The sequence below is a fragment of the Rhinopithecus bieti genome, unplaced genomic scaffold (assembly GCF_001698545.2).
Source record: "Rhinopithecus bieti isolate Rb0 unplaced genomic scaffold, ASM169854v2 scaffold_19, whole genome shotgun sequence".
Classification (NCBI taxonomy): domain Eukaryota; kingdom Metazoa; phylum Chordata; class Mammalia; order Primates; family Cercopithecidae; genus Rhinopithecus; species Rhinopithecus bieti.
In genome coordinates, this window is record NW_016803360.1 from 4,516,514 (window position 1) to 4,528,073 (window position 11,560).

The 11,560-nt window shown below is 39.0% G+C and overlaps 1 pseudogene across 1 annotated transcript; it reads right to left on the reverse strand.

The window, feature by feature from the left end:
* Nucleotides 1–3,680: 3,680 nt before the first annotated feature.
* LOC108534200 (N-acetylgalactosamine kinase pseudogene) lies at nt 3,681–4,660 on the reverse strand (annotated as a pseudogene). The gene has a single exon (XR_001886915.1). The product of XR_001886915.1 is annotated as an N-acetylgalactosamine kinase pseudogene (transcript).
* Nucleotides 4,661–11,560: the final 6,900 nt, after the last annotated feature.

Here is an 11,560-nt window from a genome sequence, read left to right on the forward strand (position 1 = left end):
TATGAGAGAGACAGACTCAGTGACAGGGAATGGAAGAGAAAAGTTACTACGAAAGTAAAAGAACCAGAAAAAGAAAATAGCTACTTCCAGATGATGATTAATGTGGAAGAATACAGTATTTGATATACACTACATCAATCTTCTATGAAACAAAAAAAAACAACAACAATATTTTAACTCCATGAATATGGGGATTATGCTACATAAGAATCATCTCTGACAGCAAAAAATCCAGACACTTTGAGTATGCAGCTCACTTGGTATAGCAACCACCCCATGCTTTGTGCAATTATGCACTTAATAACACTTTTGGACAATAATGCTAGAGGGCATACATCATGCCTGTTCAACTCACTTAGTCTATAAGCAAGTAGATAAATAAATGATTTAACGAGGAGGAAAAGAATGAGAAGATAAGGAAAATGTGTGGGCTTAAGAGAATCAGGATTAACTACTGGCTGCATATTTATAAACATTCAATCACACACACATGTACATAAATCGAATCATATGTGCAATTCTTTAATTAAGTTTAACAGCCTACAGCTATGATTTACAAGGTGGTAGAAAATGTCCATGACATTTCAGAGGAAATTCCATTTATAATGAGTACAAGTAAATAAATGTTATCCTATAAACCATTGTAGTAACAGGGACTAAATTCTATTGCAGAGTTATATGAGGATAGAATCTTAATCAATAATTTCTATATTAATGATGCTAGCAACCTTCAGCAGAAAAGTGGAAGATTTTGTAGCATGCTGCATTCTCTGTCAATCTACACAGGTTTAATGTAAATACTAATAGCTACATATATCACAAATACAAACACATATTCATGCAAGGTACATTGAAGTAAATAAAGTATATTGAGAGAAAATACTGATGCAGATGTAGTAATGGATTAGTAGAAAGCTTCATTTATATCGATTGTATGATCCATGAGGTCAGGAATCATGTGTGTTTATATTCCACTGTATTAGCACATAATACTGAACCTGCTGCAAAACAAGGACTCAGCTAATATATGAATTAAACACAGACTGCCCTAGGAACTATGTCATTACCAAATAAAATGTAGTTTTTAAATTAATTTTAAAACCTAAGTGTGAAAGCAAGACAAATTTATATATCATATTGAGAAGCTTATTCATTTAATTATCATTCATTCATGCTTCATCATGAAAAGTAATGTATTTAAGAAAACACACAAACAGGAAAAGATACACGCAGAAGTTGAGACAAAAAATAAAAAATGTGCATAGATAATAGGATAAGGGCAGAGGGCATTAACATGTATATGCCATAGAATTCTGGGCACCTGCCGAGGGCACAAATAGGGTTTGAGTGTCTTAAAGAACAATGCAAGAGAAAGGTGCTCATAGAGGCCACATGTGCCACTGTCATCAGATATAGCTGGTCACCATTCCACTTCTACCCTGATTCACTGGTCAAACACATTGTTTAATATTTATTTCCTGGGGAAAAATGCACTACAAAAATGTATTACGGAGACTACTGTTATTTTCTTAGTAGTCTTATTTTCTTTCAAAACAAAGTGATTAAATAAAATCCTGGTGCTTTTCTATTCATTCTTTTTTTTTTCTTCATTCTTGTTTGGTTCTCCAATTGAGATGCAAGTGAATTTTTTAAATGAAGCTTCGCTTTTTAAAGTTTCAAGGTTTATAATGAAGGGAAATGTAAAGAGAGCAGTTTCAATGGCTATATGTTTACTTATCTATACATTCATGCAATAGAAAGAAGAACCATTCCATAATTAGCTTGTGCATTTCCTTGATCAATGTGTACTCATATTCTATATTGAAAACTCATGTAGAGGTTGCATAATGGTCAAGGTGAAAAGAACTAAAAGTGATAATGAGAAAGGATTGTGGCTTGAGATTTATTACTTACATTGCAATTTAGACTTGAGTATGTGCACAATGGCAGCCCACAGAGAAGATGAGGGCAAGGGAGACAGAATCGCTTGAGCCTGGTAGAGCAAATGAAAACACATCAGAGAGGTGAGGGACAAAGTGGAAGAGTTCCCTTCCCAGGGCAGCTTTGAAATTGCATTCTGTAATCTAGAGCTGGCTCCAGTGACATTTAACTGATCTGCTAAACTCAGACAAGAGAATAAGATGGAGAAATGCAAAACCTGCCACTGGTGTTTGTTTGATCTGCAGAAAGGCTGGATTCGTATGTCTTGCCATATTTCTGTGTTCTGAAGGGCAGTGAAACAGATTATCAAGGCCAAGTATAAAACTTTGTGAGATGAGGTTAGCCCCTAGAGATTTTAAAGAAGAAAATTAATAAATGGAATTCTCACTGAGAGCTTGTCCTCATTTGCTGTTCTCCTTTCGTCTTCCAAATTTAGATTTATTGTGTTTCTTTACATGTCATTTAAAATTTGCTCTGGGCTTGGGTACAGAAATCAAGTATGTATTTTAAATAAACATTTAAGGAGCTTTTCACACATTTCTCAGAGTAATTTCTTTCAGCTCTTTGAATTTTGTGTTTGAGATAACATCTATAGCCCAAGTTTCAAGAACTTGTATGAACATTAGAATGTTTCTGTGATTTAACTGGACTTGTACCAAAATACTCTAGAAGAAAACAAATACTTACTTTTTGCTATACACCTTGCCTTATTTCCTGCTTACACAGAGCCAGAGACTGTACTAACTACATTATATGGATTATTCTTACAGAAACCCCCGAGTTTGTTATTATCATTTATCTGTGTATAGATGGAGGAACTGAGAAGTTCATCTCAATTAATAACTTTCCCAAGTTCTCACATTAAGTACCATCAGAATCTGAACTCAGGCAGCCCAGTTCTTGATCCAGGTCCTTAACCACCAAATGATAGTTTTGACATTTCATTCCAACTTGTCTTTATTTTTCTTTTATTTTTTTTTTCATTCTTTTTATTCTGTCACCCAGAGTAAAGGCACAATCTTTACTCTAATTGGAGCAGAGGCACAATCATAGCTCACTGTGGCCTTGAACTCTTAGGCTCACCTCCCACCTCAGCCTCCCACATAGTGAGGACTACAGGTGCATGCCACCATGCCCAGATCATTTTTTTTTTCAGTTTAATTGTAACAATAACAATATATTTAATTCAAGTGTAATGCAGTATTAAGCAGTGTGTTTTAACATTCATCTTTAAATCTTCAAATGAATAAATCTCAGTAAGGATTATTCTTAAAGATCCCTGTCCCAAGCATCGGAGTCTTGACTCTTAATAGTAAAACCAATATTTTAAGATGGAATAATCATGTAATGAAAGCATCAGAGAGCTTTCAATCGATGTGTTTTGCGAAAAATCTTTATATCTTGATATAATAGCAACCCCATTCATCATAATACAAAACAGAAAGAAGATTAATTTACTGTGGCATAGAAAGTCCTGCCAATTCCTAAGTGTCCTAAATAGTTTCTCTTGGAGATTTTTTACATTTTGTTTGCAGGCTTCTCAAGGAAATACCAAAGCCTCCGTCCTCCAGCTTTTGGTAGCAAATCAAACTCTGCATCACTCCCTTCCGGTATATAAGCTTTTTGGTGCTACATCTAGGAAGCCGGGCAGCTTGTCCGCAGGTACTATTGATACTGTGCAGCCTCCTCATCCTGCTCCAGTAAGTCGTGACCCTTGAGCCCCAAACTTCCACCTTGAGTGTTTGGACTCAGGATTTGGGTTCGGAGTTCCTCCAGGCTAATTCCCAGACACCTACAGATCTCCTCTGGGGTTATAGGGTTCAGGATGAAGGGCATCTTCTGTGACCAACAACATTTCTTCTAGACTAATCCCTAGTTTAGCCTGTACCTCCTCCAGCCGCAGTACGTTGTCCCATTGCAAGTTTTTGTATTTAGCTAGGAGCTTTGCAGCCAGCCGACATTCCATCATCCTGATATTGAAATGAGAAGTTGCTGCCTTATTCATCTCCACACAACTGTTGGCAATCACAAACACTGCTCCACTTGGGAGTTTTACATCAGTTGCCCTCAGAGGACTAAATTCTATCAACTTGGCAGTTCCTTCTTCTGCAAGAAATGATATAGACTGGTCCATGCCTCCTCCTTCAGTACCAATGTAAGGCTCACTCTTGGCACAGATTTCTGCAAGTTCCACCTTGGATAGATTCCTTCCTAGCACTGTGAGCGTCACCAAGCCAGCACAACAGACCAAAGCACTGGAGCTGGAGAGGCCAGAACTTGGTGGGATATTTCCATCTACCAGGCAGTTCATTCCAGTCAGGTTACTAAGACCAAAGTGTTCCTGAATTCCTTTAAGTCCACATAAGAAATAGTTGTGCCACAAAGCCTTGGTTTTATCAATCTGAATGTTATTAGCACTAGTACTGAAGTCCGGATACAAGGGATTTGTATTGGCCAGTTGGAGAGTATATGTTTTCACAGGTTCTACAGCTATTAGCACATCTTGTTCTATAGCCATAGGAAGAACAGAATATCCACAGTAATCTATATGCTCTCCTATTACGTTGACTCTTCCTGGTGCTCGAACATAAAACTTGGGAATAGATCCAAACTTGGAGTTAAACATCTCCTTTAGCTTCAGTAACCTGGGATGTTCTGCCACCTGGACCCGACGCATAGCAGGGCTCTCTGCAGCCATATTTCGCTAGATCCTTCTTTCTTCTGTGCCCAGATCATTTTTAAATTTTGTTTGTAGAGACAGGGTCTTGCCATGTTGCATGGGCTGGTCTGAACGGCTGCCTCAAGCAACCCTCCCACATCAGCCTCTCAAAGCTCTGGGATTAAAAGCCATGAGGAACCTGACCTGAACTTTTATTTAATAAACAAAATATATATCCTTGGACATAAAAGAAGTTTAATTCATTGACACAGTAAAGACTAATAAAAATAAATGTATATAGGTCCTATTCATGACACTAGCCATGTGACCTTAATCAAATCAGTTTCACCTCTTGTTCCTCAACAAATCATTGTTCCTGAACAATGTCAGGGGCTCAATAAAAGCAAGTTGAATTGAGTTGACTTTTAGATATTTTTAGATTTCAACTTTCTATGTTTTCTAACTAGATGCCTGCCAATGCCTAACATGTCTTTGGTCAGAGAAAAAAACATGACGTTAATCCAAGAATGTGTAGACTGGGTTGGTGTGGCTCTGCACTGCACCATGGGCAAAGAACCCCCCGTGGCTACAAGTGGGAACTCTTCATAGCAAAGAGAAGGTGAATGAAGAAACACAAATCCATTTCCTGCATTAGCCACACTAGTCAAAGCCCACACTTGGAACTCTATGGACTATGTATTATTTTTAAACATGGCCTAATGCTATATTCTTTTTTTTTTTTTTTTTTTGAGGCGGAGTCTCGCTCTGTCGCCCAGACTGGAGTGCAGTGGCCGGATCTCAGCTCACTGCAAGCTCCGCCTCCCGGGTTTACGCCATTCTCCTGCCTCAGCCTCCCGAGTAGCTGGGACTACAGGCGCCCGCCACCTCGCCCGGCTAGTTTTTGTCTTTTTAGTAGAGACGGGGTTTCACCGTGTTAGCCAGGATGGTCTCGATCTCCTGACCTCGTGATCCGCCCGTCTCGGCCTCCCAAAGTGCTGGGATTACAGGCTTGAGCCACCGCGCCCGGCCTAATGCTATATTCTAAAGAAAGACTAATTTATGTTTATTCAGTGCCTAGAGTGGGACCTGGCTCGCAGGGAAGGGCCATTCATAATCTTTAAACAAATACAAGGAAGGGGAAAATCCTCTTGATTAGTGTCTGTCCATTAGAAAATCTAGGTTGACTGCTGAGTGAATCATGTTCCATGTTGTTGCTGAAGTTTGAGAGGAAACTCATCAGTAGAGTTCCCACTTGTAAGTTCCAGGTGAACAGCCACATCTCTCCTCTCCCTCCCAAAGACTCTTTCCTCACCCTTAGACTTCTGTTTCTGAGCAACTGATCATAAGCTATTTTTCCTCCCTGTGTAGAAGAGAGAGAGAAGGGGACAAGAAATATACACATATACATATAATAAAATAATTTCTTCCTTCCCATTATGTTGCTACAGGAATAACCTATCTAATTAGATGGAAATTCAAACTGTGATATTTCTCATACTAAAGTACCAAGAATTCAGCATTAAGAGCAATAATAATAATAATAATACCAGGGACAATTATCACAGTGCCTACCAGGATTATCTTCACATACCATTTGGCAGATCCTCATGTTCCTTTGTGACATCTCATTTTTAAGGCAGCTTATAAAGGACTTGTTTATAAAACTGATTTATAAAATCAATATTTTGCTGTAACGAAACACATATTTTTCCTATTAAGCAATATTTCGTAAACTTATTTACCCTCTGTAAAGGGAAAAGCATAAAACAGGTGAGAAACTGAGGAAGAAAGGGGTTAAAAGATTGAGGTCACTCGTTAAGGCCGTAAAAAGGTAAAAATAGAAATGGGGGTTTTCTGAGTCATAGCCCAATGTTCCAGCCAATGACAGGCCCTGTGCTGATGCACAAGCTCACATTAACTCACAAAATAACCATGGGCACATTGCTCCTGAAACCAGGCCATGCACTCAGTACATGCCCTGATGCATGTGCAAATTAATTTTTGGCAGCAGGAAGCCCTGGTACATTTCAAGTCCAGTGTACAAGTGATTAAAATAAAGACACATCCAGTTTTCTTCCTAGGTGAGAGAGCTAGAGTTCTAGGTCAGGCCTTAGCAATTTCTTGGGTTTTTAGAGGAACTTATAATGAGAAAAAAAAACAAAACAAAACACCAAATCATTTCATTTGCAGTATTGGTATTTTTGTATAAGTCACTCTCCTTCTAGAACTCTCTCTTCTGTACATACTCCAGGCTTAAATGTGTACACTCAGTGCTCGTAAAATTTATCCAACCTATTTAGAGGTACATTGGATGAAATGCCATTTATTGTTCCTAGCAGAAAAATTGCAAGAATTCTTAAAGTGTTGTTTGATGTCTCAAGCCAGAAATAATGGCTTATTCCCTAAATAAAGGGGTTTGAAAAATTAGGGTTATACTTGGGGCGTAAAGGAAACATGTCGAATGACTCTGTAGTGAGCTCATTGAAATTCCTAGTCTTTTATTTTTATGATTGCTTTGTACTCCTTCCTGTTGAACCAACAGGAAGAGCCAGGTAACCTAATAAACATTAATTGCATGAATTACGAGGTCTAATTATTGCATGGATGGATCATCGGATGGAGATATCTTAAAGGTAGAGGCTACGAATAAACTGTGTCTCAATCCCTTGAGCCCACTGAAGTACTGCACACCCTACGTGTATTAGTCCATTCTCATGCTGCTAATAAAAACATACTTGAGACTGAGTAATTTATAAAGGAAAGATTTAACTGATTCGCAGTTCAGCCTCAGGAAACTTACAATCATGGTGGAAGGGGAAGCAAACATGTTTTTCTTCACATGGCCGAGGAAGAGAGAAGTGTAGAGTGAAGTGGGAAATCCCCTTATAAAACCATCAGTTCTCGTGAGAACTCACTATCATGAGAACAGCATAGGGGGAACTGCCCCACGATTCAGTTACCTCCCACTGGGCTCCTTCCATGACACGTGGGGATTATGGGAACTACAATTTAAGATGAGATTTGGGTGGAGACACAGCCAAACCATATCATTCTGCTCCTGGCCTCTCCCAAATCTCATGTCCTCATGTTTCAAAACACAATCAAGACTTCTCAAGTCTCCCAAAATTCCAACTCACTCCAGCGCTAACTCAAAAGTCCAAGTCCAAAGTCTCATCTGAGACAAGGTAAGTCCTTTCTGCCTATAAGCTTGTAAAATCAAAAGCAAGTTGGTTACTTCCTTGATACAACAGGGGTACAAGCATTGGGCAAATACACCTGTTCCAAATGAGAGAAATTGGTCAAAACAAAGGGGCTACAGGTCCCATGCAAGTCCAAAATCCAACAGGCCTGTCCAAAATACAAATATGTATTTGACTCCTTGTCTCACATCCAGGTCACCCTGATGCAAGAGGTGGGCTCCCAGGGCCTTGGGCAGTTCCCCCTCTGTGACTTTATAGGGTACAGATCCCCTCCTAGCTGCTTTCATAGGCTGGCATTGAGTGTCTGCGGTTTTTCCAGGTGCACAGTGCAAGCTGTCAGTGGATATGCCATTCTGGGTTCTGGAGGACAGGGGTCCTCTTCTCACAGCTCCACTACGCGGTGCCCCAGTAGGGACTGTGTGTGGGGTCTCTTACCCCACATTTTCCTTCCTCATTGTCCTATTGCACATAGGACTTCCAGTACTGTTAAATAAAAGTTAACACTGGATTTTAGCAATAGCAATATTACTAACTCATTTACTCATTCATTTATCTAACAAACATGTACAAAACTCCTATTCCATGATAGAAAAAGCAGGACCCTGGAAATAGAGTTGTAAAGCGTGTGAAGACACACTGCCTTCGGCGAGCTCACAGTCATTAGACGAAGCAGGCAGCCACATAAACAGACCCCACAATCTTGAATGGTAACAGCTCTAAGCCAGAAGAGCTCAGCTTGTGATGAGGACTTTCACAAGGAGAACCTGGTCATGATGAGACTTACGCAAGTGGGGAAAGGGCTTGTAAAGGAAGGAGATAACACCTGGCCTTGCTGTGAATGGGGAATGAGAGTTATCCAGGCTAAGAAAGAAGAAATTGCTGCTCAACGCTGAGTGGAAACTGCAAGCACAGAAGGAGCAAGAGAGCATAAACCACTGGGGGTTTCACATGAACTGATTATGGGGTGCCCTTCTCCTGGGGGGGGACTATTCACATCTTAAGTCTCTGTAAATAGTGCTCTGTGGGTTCGTGTGATGCATCACCCCTTGTCATAAGCTGTGAGTTGAAAACTGGTAAGAGGGAAGAATTATAGGCATGTCATCTACTAAGCCAAAGGGTGGAAGAAAAGAAACTGCAAATCAGTTTTTTTTTTTTTTTAATTAGGAGACTTTTTTTTTTTAGAGCAGCTTTAGGTTCACAGAAAAATTACAGAGAGCTCCTATATATCCCTCCCACAACATATGCAGTCTTCTCTACTATCAATATCCCCCACCAAAGTGGAATATCTGTTGCAACTGACAAGACCAACATTGACACATCAATATCAACCAAAGGCCATAGTTAACATTAGGGTTCACTCTTTGCATTGTACATTCTACCTGTTTTGACAACTGTGTAGAGACATACATTTGCCATTATAATATCATACATTATTATTTCCATGCCCTAAAATTCCTCTGTACTTCACCTACCCATCCTTCCCTACCTCCTAACCCCAGCAACCTCTGGTGTTTTTACTTTCCATAGTTTTGCCTTTTCCTGAATGTCATGTAGTTGGTTACAGTATGTAGCCTTGTCAGATAGGCTCCTTTCACTTAGCAATATGAACTTAAGTTTCCTCCATGTCTTTCCATGGCTTGATAACTTATTCCTTTTTAGCACTGAATAATATTCCATGGCCTGGATGTACTATAGTATTTTTATTTTTAATTTGGGAAGAATAAAGGTGATGGAGTCTGTCCCATAAAGTAGGAGGAGAGGCCATCTGTTGGGAATGAGTGGAGGGGAATGTAACAGCTTGAGGAGAAGGGTGATGTTCTGCAATAACCCTTGCGGGGTATAAGTCTCTGGCTAAAGGCTAAACCACAGCACCAGTCCTGGTCATGACCCCAGAGGTAGGAGCAGAGACTGAAGTGCTTGTATATTTTCACAGTTATTGTTTCCCAGCAAAATACAGGGAAGACAAAGTGCTAAAAGAAATAGGGCTGTTGGTAGCTAGTGGGATGGGCCATAGTGGGCTGGTTTGTTCATCAGTATTGCTTTTTAGAGTTTTAACTTTTATTGTGAAAAATTTCAAATATAAAGTAGAGCAGATATATTAGAGTATAATGAACTCCTCATGTATTTATTATCCAGCTTCAATAATTAGAAATGTTGCAGCTTTGTTTTATTTAATCTCCCTAACCTCTTCACGTTTTCCATAGGCGTTTTTAAAGAATATCCCAGTCATCATATCGTTTTATCCATAAATGTTTCCATGTATATATATAAAACAGACAAAGACTTTTAAAGACCATAACTACAATGTTTCTCTCATAGCTAACAAAATTAACATTATTTCCTCAATTTAACCCAATTCTCAGTGAAAAATCAAATTTCTCTAATTATTCAAAAAATTGTAGATTTTTTAAAATTGGGATCTAAATGGGGTCTGCACATTACATTTGATTGATATTTAAGTTTCTTGTTATAATAATTTTTTATGTACAATTTACATTCAATAAAATTTACTCTTTAAATCTGCAGTCCAGTGACTTTTGATCAATGAGAGTTGTGGGGGTGGTAGGCATGTTAAAACATAAGAGTAACTTCAGAACAGAATCTTATACAAAGTCAAAGACACAGTTCAAATGTTATGTTAAATTTCATACGAGGAAAGAGAGGGTCAGGATGTGATGTCTGGAGTAACTTGGAAAGATGTATTGAACTTGTACCCCAGAGTAGAAGTGCGGGGCAGTGGGGTCAAGGAGACATTCCAGGTAGAAGGAACAGCATAGCACATTATGCAGTAGAAGTAGATTGATATTGTTAAAAATTAAATCAAGATGAGGTAGGTAGGGAGAGAGAATGGTGCAAACCTAACTTAGATAAGACAGACATCTTGTATGTCATACTCAAAAGCTTGGCTCTTACCCTGTGGGAATGGGGGAACTACTAGGAGAACAGAATTGTCGTTTTAGAAAGATTCCTCTGTTGGTGCTGTGGAACAAGGACTGGAGGAAGGCTTGCACAGGTAGATCAGTTCATTATTGCAAAAATCAAAAGAGACAGCATGGGCAGTAGTGACAGGAGGAGGAGAGCTAAGGACTTGGGAAAGACAATTGGCAGGTAAAGGACAAGTCTCAGTGAGTGACTGACATAGGAAGAAGTGATAAGGTGGGGAAGCCAGTGAACAATCTAGGATGACTTCCGACTTGATGGCTTGAGAGTCTCCCAAGGATGGTGTAATACAGATTTTGACTTTTGAGCCAGATAGACATGGGTTCAAGTGCCAAGTCTGACACTTATTTGCAAGATGTGTGATTCTGGGTAACTTACTTACTTCCCTAAGCCTCAGTCTCTCATCTGAAACAAAGATAAGCTACCTCGCAAGATGGCTGTGAGATTACATTATATGCAGTGCTAATCAGTGTTTGATATACCGGAAGCATTCAAGAAATATTAATTATTAAAATTATTTGGATCTAAAGTCCCTGGTTGTAATATGAATACATGAATAGAGGAAATCATTAATTGTGGGACCCTAGTAAATGGAGAATCCACGAAATTTGTATGAGGGCAGAAACTGTGCATCAGAATGTTGGTTATAATATGACTCACAACTGAAACATACTGAGACCAATGCACACCAAGAGCAATACAGTGACTAGCATGTGCCATTCACATTGTGCTTTTACATAGGTGTTCTCACTAGTCTTATGACAACACTAAGAAGCCATTATTTTTATTTATTTATTTATATTTAATTAATTTATTTATT